The sequence below is a fragment of the Oxyura jamaicensis genome, chromosome 8 (assembly GCF_011077185.1).
Source record: "Oxyura jamaicensis isolate SHBP4307 breed ruddy duck chromosome 8, BPBGC_Ojam_1.0, whole genome shotgun sequence".
Taxonomy (NCBI): Eukaryota; Metazoa; Chordata; class Aves; order Anseriformes; family Anatidae; genus Oxyura; species Oxyura jamaicensis.
This window is the reverse complement of record NC_048900.1, coordinates 4,467,628-4,486,768: the sequence shown is the minus strand read 5'-3', so window position 1 is coordinate 4,486,768 and position 19,141 is coordinate 4,467,628. Positions and strand designations below refer to the sequence as shown.

At 35.9% G+C, this 19,141-nt stretch overlaps 2 long non-coding RNA genes across 2 annotated transcripts in view; one reads left to right on the top strand and one right to left on the bottom strand.

The window, feature by feature from the left end:
• LOC118170736 overlaps nt 1–19,141 on the top strand; it is a 319,869-nt gene that overhangs the window by 95,430 nt on the left and 205,298 nt on the right. The window contains exon 3 of the long non-coding RNA XR_004752855.1: nt 3,796–3,916. This is a non-coding gene — a long non-coding RNA (uncharacterized LOC118170736). The remainder of the gene's footprint in view (nt 1–3,795; nt 3,917–19,141) is intronic.
• Nucleotides 1–19,141, bottom strand: part of LOC118170737 — a 120,871-nt gene that overhangs the window by 95,500 nt on the left and 6,230 nt on the right. Inside the window, exons 2-4 of the long non-coding RNA XR_004752856.1 lie at nt 14,606–14,612; nt 3,808–3,914; nt 1,645–1,651 (exon numbers count right to left, since the gene is read on the bottom strand). This is a non-coding gene — a long non-coding RNA (uncharacterized LOC118170737). The remainder of the gene's footprint in view (nt 1–1,644; nt 1,652–3,807; nt 3,915–14,605; nt 14,613–19,141) is intronic.

Sequence of the window (19,141 nt, the reverse complement as noted above, 5' to 3'; positions counted from 1 at the left end):
CCTTGTCATGACTGGTGAAAATTCTACCCAGTGAATACAATATTCCAATTATTGACATGCCTTTTTTTTTTTTTTTTTTTTTCCCCTCAGTTTGCTTCAGAAGTTATTTCTAGAATTAATATGATTGCCATTCTTTGAGTACTCTAAGTATTCTGCTGGAAAATATATGTGTTCCCTCAATAAGTGATATAAATGCATCTCTATGTTCACGGTTCCCTTTTTTTTTTCTTTAAAAAAAAAAAAAAAAAAAAAAGGAAAAGGTGAATATCTTACAGATACCCAAGCTGAGCTCTCCATACTTGGCAACAGAGGTTAGCAAGTTGCTCTTAGTGTTTGAGCTTCATAACTCAAAATGGAACAGCAGTATACAGATGCTGCAGGTTTGAGATCATGCGAACAACACTGTCATTCAGATAGAATGCTCCCTAACAGAATGCCAGCATAAATCTGTTGTTCATGCCTACATGCCACAATCAAGACTTCTGTGATCACAGGAAGAGCCTTCAGATACTCCTGATGTATTCGTGTACTATACTCCTGACTCACAGAAACTCAGAAAATATGAGAGGTCACTTGAGTCTTCACTTCATTCTGAGGCAGGGTCAGTTATAGCTATTCTAGGGAGAACTGGCTGTAATAATTGGTTGTGACCTTGGTAACAGTTATCATGAAATAGTGGAGCTCAAGATCCTTAGTACAGACCCTGCACTTCAGGTAGGCAGGCTTTGGCTTACTCAGGGAATTAGTAAGTGGGATCTCATGAGAGGCACCTCTGAAAGGTTAAGGAGCTTATGAAAGTAGGCAGGTCTTTAAGGACGACCTCTGCCAAATGCAAGAATGATCCATCGTGATATTCAGGAGATGCTGACCTGCCGGGAGACTGACTTAGATGCACAGGAAACTCATGATTGAGCTCCAGTGGAAAAGACAGTACATATGAAGGGAAAAAATGTTCTAAGGGTTGGGATTGTCATTCCCTCTCCCACCCTTAACTTTCAGGGTTCCTACTTCTTTTACTATTGTTTATATGTTGTGCTTTCTACATCTTCAGACATTTGTATTCTCATCTTTCTGCCTAGGCTTCTTTCTTGAAGGGCTGTACTCGTACTAGACTGAGAGATGTTTTTGAGACCAGAAAAGGACTGATTCATGTTTCTCAGCTGTTCTGCTTTTAGACATTCATTGGATTATGTCTAAACAACATGATGTTTATGGCATTTTTTTTCATTCATATCAGCATGTGATCAATTCCAATTCCTCTTCTTTAGACCACTTATCCTTAGGAGAAGTCACTCCTCATCTTGGGTTAGTGCAGCTGATGTTCCTCTTCATATAATATATTTTACACTTATTCATTTTTTTCCCCCAATTTACACAAATCTTCAGTTTGTGAGGATAATTTGGAATTCTACTGTGCACCTGCAATCCTTCCCAGTTTCATGCCATCCTCAGCTTTGGCAAGTACACTCTTGTCTAAATCATTAGTATTATTAATGAAAATGCTGGACAAATCCAAAGCCAGGTGACTTTCTGCCAGGTCAGCCTCCTTTGTCTTTGGTTAAAAAACTATGAAAAACTATTTTTTTGTTTGTTTGTTTTTCCTCCTCTTGTGTCTTTTTTAATATAGGTGCTTTGTTCACCCACTTTCCATCTTCTGGCAACTTTGCAAGTCCCCAGAGATGACTATAAACAACTCAGAAATTGCTTTGGCCAAATCATTCAGTATCCTAGAATAAAACTGGGCATATTCCAATAATCTGGAAACATGCTACTTTTCAGGCAGCCTCCCACATAGTTTACTTTTAAGGAAGTACACCATACTTCAAACTTCATTTCAGCTAACTTTTTATTGAAGCACAACATCCAAAAAAAGCTACAGCTTTTCATATTGTGAAAATCTGACACCTTCCTTTTAGATACAGCTTTACAGCTACATTTGTATGATCATTAAAATGACCCATAAGAATGAAGGCAGAAAAAGAAATTTATTCAAGAAGTTAGGAAAAAAAAAAAATGAGACTAAGAAGTCAGGATCACAATTTATATGGCTGCAGGAGATTACTTAAAAATGGCAAATTTATGCTCTATTTCTAGATTCTTATTGATTATTGTTTTTATTTACTATTTAAATGGAATTATTACTACTTATAAGGTTTATCCAGCCATTAATGTGTACCTCGACATCTGTGGTGCAGTTTAATGGAAAGCATCGTTGATGCAACCATTTCCTCAAGGTGTAAAATCTAAAGAAGGAAGAAAATGATTGGTCACAGTGACAGAGTGAACATTTGGGAATTACTTTTCTGTGCATACCATTAAAAGATCAATAAGATGAATATATAGAGGCCAATGCTATTTACTGTAGAAGAACAAGAGAAAATAGAACATCCATACTTTGCATGACTTAGATTTTGCTCTTTGATCTAGTCCTCTTCTGTGACGGAATTTTGAAGGGCTGTGATAAAGGTCACCTTTGCTGTTCGGTGTTTGTTCTCATCATAGTCCTAGTGCACGTTTGTGCCTCATGCAGACTAGGAGTCAGATGGCTTAGTTTTAAAATGTAAAATTTACCTTCATAGATTGTATTTATAAAATGAATATATTTTTCTGTGCACTCTCAACTTCCCTTCTACATCTAAAAATAAAACTGTGTTGTGCTTTACTTTGGTTGACTCTAAGAATCTATATTTTTTTTCTGTTTGAGGTTGATGTATGCCTTAGTGTATAGATAAATCAGGGAAAAAAAAAAAAAAAAAAAAAAAAAACGAAATAAAGAAAATTGATATCAAATCTACTAACTCTTCATCCTGCATCGCATATGGGAGATTATGTTTCAGTGGTTCCTCTGTGAAGGAATACCAGAGAGTACAACATATCTATGGCTAATGTTACACTTAATTAATACAGACACATTACAAAGATTTAATATATTTAATATACTACATATATCCAGGTATTTCTGATTTGATTAGTGTTTCTGATGCACCCAGTTGGCCATATGCTTATGGAGAAGCCTTATACCTGCATGCTTCAAAACAGACATGTTGTCTTCAGCCATGCAAACCTACATGCACATTTGCACGTAATTTGACAAGTAGTTTAGTAGAGTTTGATGGAACATTTGAACAGGACACCTTAAAGTCTACTAATAATAGTAATTAGGCCTGTAAACCAGTTGTGCAATGGTTTAGGTTAATCTAGTAATAATAATAACCACAGATGCTGCTTTTTTTGAGGAAATGTCTTCATTTAATACCAGAATACAGACTCTGGTATTGGCACTGCAATAGGAAGTGATGCAGCATAGCATGTTAATATCAGAAAATAACTAATGTGCATGATAAGACCAGGATATGGTAAAGAGAGTCAGCAGTTTGGTAAAGACAGTCATTTGTTACTTAAATCCCATTTAAATGGTGAAGATTTTTTACTGAATAATAATAATAAAGTGTTTTCACAGTATGTCTCTTTAAAACTTTTCTAGGTTTTGTTACTGCTTTACAATATCTTTTATCTTTGTAGAAAAATAAGCTGGATATACCATTGTGCAGAGTGCTGAGATCTATTGATATTCTCTCTACATACACTGTGACTTCAAAGCCAAGTCCGTAACAGTACTACAGATGTTGCAGGAATAGGCCCAAGTTAATTGGCAAATGTTATTTTTCTATCTGATTTAGCATGTATATTTACATATATGTATTACATGTTACATGAATTACCTACATAGTAAATCCCATTATGCATCTCTCTTCAGAATGTTAATGTAATGTTTTCTGTTTTTCCCTCCTGGAGGCTATTTCCTACTGCTATATGTGAAGAAAGCTCTGTCCAGGCCCTTCTCCATCCCTACTGAGGAGATGAGCTGCAAATGGATTCCAAAGGCATCATTTCTCATGTATCATTCTGCACTGCTGTGAGTACTGATATACACTGATAACTGTTGTTTGCCTGTCCAGCTCTAGGGTTGGGGGGAGAGGGGGGAGGCAGATGAATGTTGTGTTATGACACCTTCTATGCATAGTGCTAGTCTTTGGCCACCCACTTTCAGCACAGTCATATTCTGACCACCAAGATTTTTTGTTCTTGCTCCTTTCTCCTTTCTTAAGGCTATAATCACTATAATAACGATTATCTAAATTTGAGAGTATGTAACAGGATTTTTTTTTTTTTTTTTTTGGTCAATGATCTCTTTTATTCCTTGGGTTGTGTTTGTTTTTCTTCTGATTTTCTTGTATATTTCTTAATTGTTTGTTGGAGGATGCATAATGGGAACTAATGTTTTGTTGATGAGGTCTTCAGCTTCCAGAATGCGAAGCTCTAGCTTCTTTTTATATTTATGACATATTTCCTAAAAAGTGACTAGGAAGAGTTGCTGTTTCTCATCCACATCCAGTTACGTTACTTTGGCTGAGCCACAATAACTGACTGTATGTGTGCATTAAGAATTGAAGGGTTAAGTAAAAAAGGCTGGGAACGTGAAAAAGTGCTTACAGTTGATTACTGAAGCTCAGCTCCATATTAACTTATTCAGCTATAGCAATTTTATTGAGCATCTGTACTCTTATTTGCCATAGTTCTGGATGCAGAGGAGAGATTCAGACTCTTTTGGTAGGTACGAGCACTGACTGCTAGTAGGTTAATAGTATTGGAAATGACAGTTTCCAGCTCTGATGGATCATGCATCATTTTTGAAGCGGCTTGCAGACCATTGCCTGGCACAGGACAGTCTTCTGTAATAAAGAAACGGTGCCAACAAGATTGTACTTCAATTCCTATTCCTCACAGACTCAGAGGCCTGAATCTAGGCATCGGGAAGGTGTATACAGTAGATCTGCATTTCGCCACATTGGATACCTCTTGAAAGAGATGCCTTTCAGACACAGAGCAGTGAACAGTTTTTTTTTTTTTTTTTTTTTTTTTGGTTGTTTTGCTTTTAAAAATCCTCAAATTCCTTGTGAATCTGGGTCAGCAAAATAACAGCATTGTTGTACATATCTGAAAACTTTTACTGTCCAAATAAATTATACAGAAATAAGTATCTACATCTTTAAGAAGTAAAATTCTCTTCATGCAGGCATCAGTGATTAACAGAAGTCAAGATGGAATGCCTTACCTTTTGTTGACTGTTTTGCAAACTTACAGAGCCAGCAGACCTCCTTGAAATCACAAAAGAACAAAAAAAAATAAAAAAAAAAGTTTTATAAAAGTGACACAGGTACAGACCAAATTCTGAAACCTTCATAAATTAAATGTAAAACTTTAAAAGTCTGGATTTCTTTTCAGTCTCTAATGAGAGCTCATCTCATTAAAAATTAACACCTTTTTATGATACCTAATTTACTTATAAATCTTATTGCCACTCATTATCAACTTTCACGGACATCTCAATCAACCTTATGATTAAATCTATTTTATTCAGGCTATTCTTTTCCCACTGATTTTAATTCTACCTTAATGATTTTCTTTTTCTCTCTGAAAATTATTTCAATATATTTTAATATTTTCCCACTGTTCACTATTTTCATACCTTTAAACTTGACTTTTTTTTTTTTTTTTTTTTTTTTTTTTTTTTTTTTTAACCAGTATGCTGTGTTTGTTTATACCTGTATGAACTGTATAAACACATTAACATCCAGGAATATTTTTTGTTAGAGGTTTCTTCTTACTTCCCACAAGAGTTTAAATGCAAATAACAGGTGCTGCGTTTTACATTGCACTTTAACGTATTTGCAAGCAAAGGCAGCCTTAATTGTGACTGAGTAACCACTGAAGGTCAACCCTGCCATGTGACAAGGTATTAAATTCGGTAATCCTGACCAGGTGAAATGACCACAGGCAAGCAAAAAAGTCTATCTATTCCCTAGAGTTCTGATATGGCAGAAAATTACTAGACATACATTCTAGGAAGTTTTCCTATAGAATCTGAAAATGAACTCATTATTTTACCTGATTATCTACTGCTTGAAGGGATGGTGTTACTCTCTGACACATCGTGCACTAATAACTAAGAGTATATAAAAAGACAGGTCTTTTAATAAATGTTAAGTCATCTTGCAGATGGCATTCATCTTTATTCTCCACTGGTTCATGTGGCGTACTATGTCTCAGAACCCCCTAAGTTGTTTCTTACCATGAGACAAAGAAATGGACAGGGGCTTCCCTTTTGTCCTCTTTATATATTACACTCTATTTTGTCAGGTTCTTAAAAGTGCAAATTAGTCTGTTTAAAGTGAGTCACGCACTGTTTCTTACAACACTTCATGACAACAACATATTTCAAAAGATTACGATGATTCTTTCTCTTTGTTGCAGTGATATAAAACAAAAGCATTTCAGTGCATTTTCTCTTAGCGAATGAGGGTTCGATGAGGAATTTGCCCCCAGTGAACGTATTGGCAGGAATATGGAGCAATACTTCTATTGACAAGACAAAATCTCAGTATAAGAAAACAACTTGGTTGTTTCCAATGATCTGTGTTCTCAGAAAGTAATGACAATTGTTCCACTAAACTTCAAGAAAAATAAAGCATAGTTGGGATTGTGTTTGTGAATAGGTTAAGGAAACAGTATCAAAATATGCTCTTAATTTATTCCAATAAATGAGTGCTTAATGATACTTTTGTCTTAATTTGCCATGGGTTAGTTTAGTCTTAGGAGCACTTTAGGTAAATACTTTTAAGAATAGGTAGGCATTTAACATATATATTTGTTTAAGTACTCTCCAGAATACTGGAACATTGAAATGTAGCCAGCATCTTTTATCCAGTAATGGTTTGTTTTAGCATCTGGGTACTCCAAAGTCCTGTCAGTCATGACAAATGGTAGTTTCTAGTTTCTTTAATTTTGTACTGTTTTTGTCTGTACAGTAGAGAACTAGCTATAGAGAACTGTTTTAAGGGAATATTATGCAGTCAGTCAGTCATTCACACAATTCTCCCATGGCATAATATTGTTCCTTTATGCTCTGTTGTTGTTATTTTTCTGACTTGGATGGCCTAATAATCAGATATAATCATAACACAAGCTTTCTTTAAAAAGCCTTCAAACCTTGAAATCCCCATTGTATGTTATTTGGAGAAATAGTTTTAATATTTGCGTCTCAGCTTGCACAGGCAATATCATATTATTTGAAATTGTGTTCTCCTATGATGATTCCCTCAGGTAAGGACTCCACAGCTTCAAAATGTTTTTGTCCCATTTGGCACAGGTAGATTTTTCTGCAGGAGCTAGTCAAACATGAATTAATGGAAAGTTTTGTTTGGTCTTGTCTCCAAAATTTTCCTCAGTTCTGTTTCTCTGCTTCTGACTTCTTTTCAGACAGCAGGTGGCAGAGTCCTGAGCCAATGGATTCCCCTGATTAAATAAAAGAGAGATGACTAGATATATTTCCTACCTAACTGACATGAAAGGATGTATATCTATTACCATTTTTACTTGGAAGTGAAGTAAAATTCAAATGCTTTGAATTTAACAAATATCCCTGCTTAAAATACTTACCATTTGCTGACCCGTGGGTCATTGCTGTCTAGACTGCTTCAGGCACCATGCTCTCTGAAGGCATCCCTGGTGGCTGCTGACATTTAAACTGCAGATTTTTTAAAGAGTTGCACCTCATTTTTTTCTAATAAAGGAATTTTGTTACTTTTAGGGAGGAACTGAAATAGTTCTATCCCCTGCTTTTAGATAAATGCTTTCTACTTAATCATTCCATTTCTTTTTAGCTCTTTCATGCATTTTTTTTTTTTATCAATGTGAATAAAATAAAATACATTAGAACATCCACTTTTTTTTTTTTTTTTTTTTTTTCTTTCCCTAGGAGGCTAATCTCTTCTGTAGTGTATTTTGAGAGTTATGCAAGAGAAAACCTGAATAGGACAATGCCAAAATACTGCACGTTTAGAAACATTATGATTTTTTACCTGTGATAGCTTGTTGCAGTCAAATGCACTTGAATATTAGTGATCTCAGATTGAGTGCTCTGGTTGCCAACAAAACAAACTGTTAGGCCACTGTGTCAGGATGCATTGATTGATTGGATACAATGCCACCAGTCTGCATTTAAAAGCCAGCAATAACAAGCTCAGCAACAGCAAACTGAAGCCCTTAGAATTTGTTTCTAATTGCCTAACAAAGCCAGCACTGCAGTATTTGCAAATTATATTCTATTGAGACTACACGTTACAAAATATTTAAAATACTGTTCAAATATATAAAGTTTTTTAAGCAAAATGAGGTGTCATAATTTAAGTATCTTATCCCGAGGCAATTATTTGATTCTTAATTTGATAGTGGCATACTGTCTATAAAGTATGTGTAGCAGTTACATAAAAAATAATGAAAACTTAGTTGTATTCATAATAAAGCGGTGACATTGACATTAAGTAAGTAAGTTCACCATGATGTTCTAATCATGTAATTGGCATTTATTCAAAAACATAATTCTCTGAGATAGCTTGATTGCATTCATTATTACCAGTTGGAGTCTCCTTGATGTTTTTATCAGCCTTATTCAGAATGCTAAATCAGAGTACTGATGCTGGCATTTACTCCTAACTCAGACTGCAGGTTAATGTTTTTGTATTTTAAATATTTCTGAACTTAAGTCCTCTCTTGAACCTTGTTGTAAAAAACTTTTGCCTCTTGAAGTAAATCTGTGTGTCAGCAAAACTAGGCAAGCTTATCCATTGCAATTAAAATAAACTGATCTGAAGCTAATTTATTTAAAGTTTGTTTGTTCTCAAGTCATCTCAGGTTGGTTTGACTATGAATTTCTTTACTGCCCTGCATACTCAGCCACAGACAGCACCTACCTCTTGATTGACCACTTCAGGTATTGGCAGAATTTAAAATTAAATGTTATTAAGTAACAGAAAATCAGCAGTAAATGGCTTCTGGTGGTTGTACAAAGGACAATGAAAATAGACACTTTACTGCTGACTGAAAGCTGACTGAAAAGTTCTTGTTGTTCTTCCAATCAGAGCATCTCTGTACTGCTATATTAATATGCATTTACTTTTTGAACTGATAATACACATAAATTCCTATACCTTAGAAAATGAATAAACTTCATCTGTGAATAGGAAATGCTAATATTGCTAAATAATAACAATATATATATTTATATACATATACATCTATACACACAAACCTTTAAAGTTAAGTGCTTGGGCAGAGAGTGTCCCCAGCATTATTGATCTCATTCCTCTGCTGAGTTTTTTCTTCTCTGCTTATAAAAGAAAAATCTAGTAGTGAAATTCCCTCAGTGGTAACTTCATTTAATATGTTCTCATGCATTTATTTCTCCCCAGTTGAACTCAAGTAGAATTAAACAGGAAAGGGTGATTAATCTGCTTGCATTCATTTTGAAAGAAGATGCTTTTGCTGCAGTCTGCTGAGTCTTTGCATGAGTCTCTTTGGCAGTGTTTCTTAATTCTTAGTTCTTAGTGTTTCTGTTACTAAACTGAAGAGAATGTTGGCAATAAGCTGTATTGCAACCCATTGAGGTTCTGTGGAAATGTGAAACAGATAGTAAATCATGTAATTTAAGAAAAAAATCCTGAGTGTACTACAGGTGGGATGGCAGTTCTGTCTTATTAAGATATTAGAATGGAGCCATTATCTGAGACAGTATGGTATGCCAAACTGTTGTTATTTGTAGGCACATTTGTTGCTAGACTGATTTATTTATTTATTTATAAGGAAACAAGTAAAGCTATCACATTAACCTTCTTAAGGCATTTTGGCAAAGTATTCTTTGAGGAGTCCTAAATATGGAGACTTAAAATTCATCCTATGTGCCTGTGATATGTGCTTTTCACCATTTCTCTAAAAGAATATCTGAATTTTGCCAGGCTTGGAGTGTTTGAAGAAGTGTGAGTACTCTAGGAGGAATAATCAGATTTGGAAACTGAGTTCCCTGAATATTCTCTGCATTGAGCATGTTCCAGCTTTGAGAAGGACTTTCCTTCCCATTAGACCCTTTACTTATGGAGGTCTGAACCTCCAGATCTGTGAACGCAGGAATTTACTTTCTTCAGTATCATATGATGATGGTGTCAGTTTCCAGATACCAGAGGAAGAACTTGTATGATGCAATTGCTGTGGAAACAAGTCTTGATGTCTGGGAGAAGGAGAGCTGTGGGATAGACTGGGATTACATTTGCCCAGAGAGTAGACTGCAATATTGGATTTGGCAGGGAATGGGGAGCTGGGGAGAAGGAGAAAGTGAAGACTGTAAGTCAACAGTGAGGGGAGACTGCAACTGGATGTTACAACTGGCAGGTTTGTCCTGTTCTTGTTGCTGAAAACTGATTCATAATATGCGTGTGCAATGAAGCTGAGCAAGGTCTCATTCTCATCTTTAATGTGCCTAATTTCTCACAGTTTAGCACTGTAACCTTAATAATCATCTTTTAATTACAAATCAGTGTAATGTGTGCCAATACATATATGGGTGCTAAATATGAATTTCTGGAAGTAATGCTGTAAAGCAAATGAACTGCTATACACTGACGCTGTTCTTTTGAAAGTTAATTTATGTATCTAGTGATTCCCTTATAGAGTCCCTGTCTGGAGATTAAACCCAAGGGTTTAAGGTATTAATTAATTTTAAGTATTTGACCTCATCTGTTTAATTAGAGGGTAATCTGGTACCTGCCTGCTTTTCTTGCTAGAGGTTGGGTATTATTATTGATTAAAGTCTGTCAAAGGTAAATCACATCTATGCACAGAGCCTGTCAGGGCTGTGGGTGTTTTGAGACTCAATGCATCCAGAGCAGATGTGTCTCTATGTACCCCAATCTTGGTTCACCTTCTTGTTAGGAGTATTGCCTCTCCAAATCAGTATTCTAAGAAACATAGTAACATAGTTTTAATAAATGATTTTAATAATTTTACTAATAGTTTTTACAAACAGTTTTAATGGCTGTAATCACTAATGGAGCTGCAGCACCAGCATAAGGTCCTTTTTAAAAATTGCTAGCTGAAGTATTATGATGAAATTGTTGTGAAATTACATCTGTATTGACGTTGATTAGAATTTTAACATTCACTTCAGCAGGAACTGAATCTCATTCAGTAGTAAAAGTGCCAGGGCCAGGACCTTTGAGCTTTCCCTGCAAAGGACAGAAATAAGCAACTGACTTTTTTGTCTGCTGGGAGGAGCTGAGGCCAGGACAAACATTCAGAGGTTACACACAGCCACCTGTAACCATAATCAATGAGCCTGTTTGCTATTGCTTTTTGATGCACTTTTTCAATCCATGGGTTATTATCTTAGGAAATAATTGAATTGCAGAGAATTTGGGGCTGGTTTCTTACGAGTTACACTTGTCTTTACCAGCATGCCCATACTAAGCTTGATTCTAAATAAAACATGACAGATAAAAACTTTGTTGCATCACTGTTCAAAATAAATTGAATAATTTCCTAAAACATAGAAAATTCCCAAACTATGGAGGCAGGGAGCAAGAACATTACTGTTTTTTTCTACATCTGTGAGTAACTTGGACCAGTATTTGCACAGTGAAACTAGTTTCCATACTGTACCTGTTTCAAGGAAGATTATGTCAGACTCTGTCTAGTGCTGTCCTGTAATTTGAATGCTGATCAGTGTTTGGGGAGAAGCAGATGTTCTCTGGTTCACATCTTCTGGCTTAGTTTCAACAGAAAGGCAGCGATTCATTTCCTTTCTGCTTCCTCTAAGAGCACTTTGTGATGCAAAAGCGTGTCCTTAAAAGAGCTACTGCTTTTTTTCCCTCAGGAAGAATGTTGCTGTTTTCTATACATTATGTGTTACTTTTGCTCTGCTTCTGGCTTTCTGCCTTTTTTTTTTTTTTTTTTTTTAATTTTTTTTTTTGCTTTTGTTTTAATGGAAATAGCTTATTGAGGTAAAATATTTAGGTTTGTTCCTCCCATATTTTTTTTTTTTTTTTTTTTTTTCTGGGAGAGAGGGTATTATGGACAGATGACGAGTCACTGAACTGCAACTACTGACGTCATACAATAATATCAAACATTTTCTGATCTTTCTTTCCATTCTCTTTTCTTGATTACAAATTTTCAAGATGGTGAGCATTGATTCACATCTGGTTGCTATAGTATAGTTTATGACAATCAAAGACAGAAAGATCCACAAGCCCAACTTTACAATTTATAAAAGCATGGGGTTTGTGGTTTGGATTTTATGTTATTAGGGAACATTCTCCTTCAGTTTTTTAAAAATAAATGTGTGCCCTTCTAGTAAAATATGGTAGAATATAAAAGAGCATTCAGTTAAATAGAATATAAATATCCAAAATAAGCATAAGAATTTACCCTCTTATTTTTGGAATAGTGATTATATGCTCACTGGGGGCTTATTCATTAAAATAGTAATAGCCATCATTTACTCTCTTTCCACAGTGAGAGCAAAGTGACCGTGCAAAAAGGAACTGCCAAAGTGATAATCCAGCTGTTTCTTTCTGCTTTTACCTTCAACATTGCAGAATTCATAGCTACATTAAACAGTAGGAAAATATTTAGAAAGATGGGATTGTTTCTTGGGGGATAGAGAGAAGCATGGGTAAAGCCATAAATGAGTAGCTTTCTGAGGCCAGGGAAAATGAAACAGCCCTAATAAAGCAGAATGTCATTTGAGAAGGTCCTAGCATGGTTCAGAAATGGGATTTTTGCCATTGCTGGTGCATACCGGGCCTTCTTTTACTCTGGCAGAGCAGGCGCCTGGGAGCTGGCGGGGCTGGTATGGGCCTGTGCTGCTTGGGCCTGGTTTCCCTGCGTCCAGCGTCCTCGTGCCTGTGGGCTCCCCAGATGCAGCTTCAGCTCAGTGACTGCCGGGGCTGGGACAGGGCTGGTGGCCCTGGGGGTAGTGGCATCGCAGTCCATGGCTGGGAGCCACCATGCACAGCCCTGGGCCCCAGTGGAAGGGAGAGGGCAGGGCCCTGTGCAGCTGGTCAGGTGAAGGCCCTTCCCCACCTCTGCCCTGGCAGGCTGGCCTCCTGCAGGACCCCAGGGGACACTGGGGGGCGAGTGTAGCACCCGAGAAGGGTGTAGATACTAGGAAGACTTCATAAAACTGTTTTACCTCTTTTATTAATGAGAGTTTTCTATATTAGTTAAATAGTTTTGACTCTTAGGCTGTTAAAATGAAACAAATAGAAATAAAAAAGATTGGATTAACAGTAAATTCTTGGTTCCATATATACATAGTGTTTTCTTTTAACTATGGCAGGCTGTTGAATGTAACATTGCATGGGGCAAAAGGAGATGGAAATTAGATATGTCGAACACGTGAGTTGCTAACTTCAATGGTCAGATTTAAAAACTAGAATAAAAGGGTTGAACAGTTGAGTTAGAGGATTGACAGTAGGAAGCATATTGGATTAAATGGGTGTGGAACAGAAGCAACATTACAATGTGGAATGTAACTCAGACTTTTTGTTTTCTAGTTAGGAGACTTAAGTTCTTCCTAGGATATTAGAAGTTAGGAAATGATGCAGGACCTGAAAGTTAAGAAAGTAAATGGGAATCAACCAAATTTCCTGGATACAACACATGACCATGCCCAAGGCAGCACAGGGTTGTAACTATGGGTTAGTCATAAGAGGAGAGAAGAGAGGTGAGAAAAATGGAGCAGATCCTAGCCCACAGAATGCAGCGTAGCTCCAAGTAGCTGCCTTTTTCGTTGACAAGAAATGGAGTTTATCAATATAAAACAGATATAGGGAAGGACCTTCTGCAGAATCCTTATTTCTGAAAATTAGTTTCTTTTGGAAAAAAATAACATCTGTGCTGTCTGAGTCTATCCCCCATGTGTCACTGTAGGACCACCTTTTATTCCCGAGTTAACATTACCATTCACAAGCAGGAAAAGAGGCTGGGCTACATGCAGAGTTTCTGGGCTTTTTGAAAATCAACTTAATGGTATACACTGTGTGCTCTATGTTAAAAGTTGATCTTTTTAAATGTAAGCTGTTATTTTTCTAACTATCTGACAACTCACATAAATTCACAACTGCTTTTATGGTGCTTTTCCATTATTTTTTGTTGCTTGCTAATTACTTTTCTTGCCCAATTTCATTTGCAGTTTGAATAAATAAACTGTTTGGTTCTGCCTTCAGGTTATTGTAGGAATAGTCAATATGCAGCTATAATAAAATCATAAATTTCTTTGAACAGGCAATTTCGAACATATCCTTCCATGGGGTTTTAAAGTTCTATTATTGTGGAAGTAACTTGCTGGAAACTTTTAGTGCTAATTTCTGAAGTTTGGAAGAAATTGAAATAGAATCATACATACCTCTATGTACTGCACAGGTTGTTGAAATATTTGCCTGGCAAGTTAGGTAAATATATGTATATCGGAATGCAGAACATTGAACAATTTTATTCCTTTTTATCTAAGTTCAGGGAAGTTTTGAGCTGCAATCAATAAGCTGGGAGGAATCATTAGTAACAAAATTACAGCGAAACTCCATATTTGCTGCATTTTGCAGTTCTTACCCTGGGTAAAATTTTGTAAACTAAATACTCGCATCCTTTTCTATGATCCTACCTTTGGTAGCTGATCATATGAAATGGCATCATTCATTTTTGTCCTTCTCACCTTCATACTACATGGGATTATCTTTATTACTTGGATGGAATTTTGTCCCCAGGCATGCTTAAAATTTTTTAAAGAAAATGAGATCCACTAACTTCCGGTAAAGTATCACAGAAATTGCATTTTAACATTAAGGACAGGAGGGTTCTTACGAAGTAGGACTCATTTTCCCACTTCTGTCAGTGTGGTAGCAAAGTTAGGTTCTGCTGGGTATGGAAACAGCAAAGGGAGTGCAGTGGTGGCACATTGATTTCACTTTCATAGTTATTCTTTTAACATGCATAAAATAACTCTTTTTCCTACACGGGTTCAGTTACATGGCATTTACAGTGGTCTCCTGGGTCGTTTTTTCCATTTGTAGTTAGATGGCTATTGTTCTTGCTGTGCTCTCTAGTGGTTGTTAACCTGTGTTGTAGGGTTGGTGGGATTTGCTGTTGCAGCCAGGTAAAATCATGACTAACCTAGGAGCATGTATATCCCATTTTCTGAAATACTTGGCTTACTTGTCATATCCCTCAAGGCTTTGTAATTAGATAATAGAAAAGAAAATGCCAGCTCCAAGTAGCTTTGCATGTATAAGCTTGAAAATAATAAGGTATTAATTTCATTTTCTCTAGTATTTATATCAACACAAACACATTTGCATTTGTAACGCAGAGCAGTGGGCATAGATTAGCCTTGATTTGGTATATCAAAGCAACAAGAGGGTCATTAACAGCACCATAAATGGTAAAAAATTACTTAGGTATATCTAAATAGTCACAAAGATAATTGCTTTTTAGCTACCACACAGCTATTTAATATTCTTTAGAGGTCAGTTGCTTAAGCTGTACGTATTACTGCATTGTGCAAAAGCAGTTTGTAGGAGCTGTGAATAACAGAAATGTATGAAAGACCTTATGATATATAATTGCTAATAGGCCACTAGTGGCTACTGCCTCAAGAATAAAAATTAGGATGTTTCATGAAGAGTAATACACATCTGGTCGGTGTTCTGCTGATGTAACATGACCTTGATCTCTGGACTAGAAAAAGAGATCATGGTGGCAAAGAAATTAATTCAGCTTGGTTAGCCTACATTAGTGGCAATGGATGAGGTAATTTGTCAGGCCACAGCTAAGTTTGCTGACTAAAATTTCCTTTCTTCCTTCTCTTTCCTCCAAATAATGGACGGCCAGGAGGATCTTTAGCTGTTGCATCTAGAGGGGATTTATAATCATTGTTGTGTGCTGCTTACATAATATATAAGCCTTGGGAATAGTCCAGTTACATACTTTCATACCTGCCATAAGTACAATATTTTAGCCAACACTGAATTAATTGATGTTTAATCAGCTTGGAAGGGGTTTTTGAGGTCAGGGTCATGTCTAAACCTTGTATCAACCAGAAATGTATATTTTTTTTGCTCTTTATTTTAAAGACAACACTTAACTGTGTGTTTCTGTTAGTTCATCAGAAGGTGTGTAACCAGTCCCATACAATATGTTGGGCCAAAACTCTTGAAGGTTGAAAGCTTAAACTTGTTGTGAACCCAATGACTGGTTCTACAGTGCTACAGTCTGCAATATTTTAAAAGTCCTAAAAATCAGAATGCTTCTGCTTTCTATGCTGCGAGGATGTAAAATGTATACCAGCCTTTTAAGCCTCTGTGATGTTAAGGAGAGAAGCTATAAGATGCCTTACAGCATGCTTGTAAGTTTTATACACAAATGACTTCTCTGATGCGGTTACATGCATCTGCGACTGCAAATCCTTGTGCTTGTCCATGTGATTGCAAAACATAGTATTTATCCCAACTAATGTGTGTCAATGTGTTTCACGGCTAGTTTTCCATGAAGGGATTATCTAGGCACTGAAGGATGCAGCCGGCTTTCTGAACTCATTTACTTTGTTACAACATGTAATTGTTTTTGACGGCAAAAGCTGCAGTACTTGGCGTAAGTATTGTCACATAGAGGATATTCTCCAAAGAGTGCTTCCCTTCCCTTCTTTTAAAAGGTCTTTTTTTTAAAAAAAAAAAAAAAAAAAAAAAGACCAGGTAAAAATGAGATAACAGACGAAGTAGTGATACTTTGTTTCCATCCTAAGATGTATTGTACAGTTGGTCCACCAATGTATTATAACCTGTGCAAAGGATGCAAAACACATAGAATGTGGAAGAAGGGATGAGTTACTGGAATAAAATGAATCAGGATAGGGAGGTCACTCATATAACTAATGGCTCTAGCAAACAAGCTCTGGTATATCTGGCTGGAGCAGATAGAAAAAGTACAGCCCTCACCAGTCTGTCCTTGTCCTCTTATATCCCCTGTAGCAAAACTGGCAGAAATAAATACTTGTTTCCATGCTAGCTGCTGCAGTGTGGCCCTAAATATTATTGCAAAACATTTTTAGTTGTACTTTTAAGCTAAACTAAAGGTGTAACTAACTAAAGGTGTAAGCATTGGTGGCTAAAGGGCAGGGATATTTTTTTTTTTTGAGTGGTGGGACCTTCAGCAAAAGTAAATCAGATAGTTGAGGGCACTAACAACCGAAACTACTGGAGCTGTGCAGTGCTTACAATGAGTCACGTCAATACATAGCCATCTAGATATTATGTGTTATGACTGCTAGAAGGGGGAATCAGCCTGTAAAGAAATTAGGACACGGGGAAAAATATGTGAAATCAGTTTGAATTTTATGGGAAACAGGCTTTATCATGCATGATTCTGGAGAAAAAAAAAAAAAAAAAAAAAAAAAAAAGAGAGGGAGAGACGTCAATCAGTTTCTGTTAAATGTATTTAAAATAACTTACCATGGATTATAACTACAGATTAAAACTACCCATATTCAATTGATTAAAACCACTGATAACTTCTGAAATTGATTCTAAAAGGTGATTGCCATAGTATAAATGTTTCTAGGCTGATAGGACAGATTAATATTATTCAATATTACAGTAGTATCTGAAAGAAGGCATCACTTGTAAAAATTACACATACTAGTCATAATTCATAGATGGGTAAATAGATACAATTGGCACCTTCTCCCCTGCCACAAATGTGTGGCAAAAAAAATACTGCCTGCACCCTGGGGCAACCCTGTCTCCTAATTTTCTTGCTACATTTCCTGTGTAAAAGGTCTCAGAAGGGCACATGAGTCCCTAGCTATAATGAATATAAGGAGTGCTAAATCAAGAAACAAACAGTGGCTCTTAAGGAAGAAGATGACTGCTATGAAAATTAGCATGGTATAATTGGAAAAAAAAAAAAAAAAAAAAAGGCTGAAGCCATTTTTGGCTGGATTCAGAAATGTTTTATTTTAGACCATGACAAAGGGAATGATCTCTACTCAATAAAATGTTCAAACACAAATCTAGACCCACTGAAGTAACATTTCCTAGATGTCCAACTTCCCTGTGACTTCTAAGTAATATCTTAGGTTTATATATGCAACTCAAATATAGCTTGTGAGAGCAGTTAATAACACTGCCTCTTGGCACAGTTAATCTAAACTGGCATGAATTTACTAAAAGTTACGATGGAATAATATTGTATCAACCTGATATTGATGACTAGCTCCAGTTATGATTTCATAACAATATTCAGGATTCAGTCCACTCTTTGTTAATGAGTAAAGCCAATTAAAATATTTCTATGTGTTATGCTAATTTATATGAATTGTGACACTCTATTTTATATTAGATATTTATATGATTTCCAGGAATAATTAGTCATTAATAGATGTGAAATACCTAGTCTTTCAAATGCAGTAGTGTTTATCAAACGTACAGTAAGCAGTATTACCAAACACTATAAGCAATCTAGGACATGAGAAGGCTATTATATAGTAATGACATCAGACAGTAATTCATTTTCCAAAATGTACTGAAGTTTCTTTAGTGAAACTAGCCATTTGTGAAAACAGTGTGAATACTTATTGGTCTGCTTCAGTTTGTGCTGAACTGAAAAACAGTAAATTTTAGATAATGACGGGAGAACAAATTTTAATCAATTCTAGAAACTATACTCAGTACTCTAGTACTACCACAATGTTTCAGTGACATTGTACCTTTTAACTTGAATAATCTTCCTTAAGAGCCTCTCTTCATAGCTACATCAATCCTTGAGAAACAGTGATTGCCTTTTTAGCATATTAAACCATTTAAACAACAAACAAGCAATGGAAGTTGTAAGAACAATATTCCTTATATTAAAAAATATATATCTTAATTTCACCCTGTATGATGATACTTGGTTTATTAATTATCACTATTTTTGTTGTCATAAGTTAAAGTCAGTCTGCCTTATTAACCTTGTTGTTTGCTTTTAATAGCCCATCTGAACATTTTCTTCCTGCTCTTGTCTTTGCTTGTATGATCAGTCCTGTTACGTACTGCTATGACTTAAACATTGGAACTCAGCATTTATTTTATTGATAGCCATAGATTTAGTTTTCTTTAAATATGAAGGTTTTCCTTCTGTCATATTTCTTTAGTGATTAATACATGAGTTGATTCACCTTCCCACAGGAACATTTTCATTCCTGATAGACTTTGAC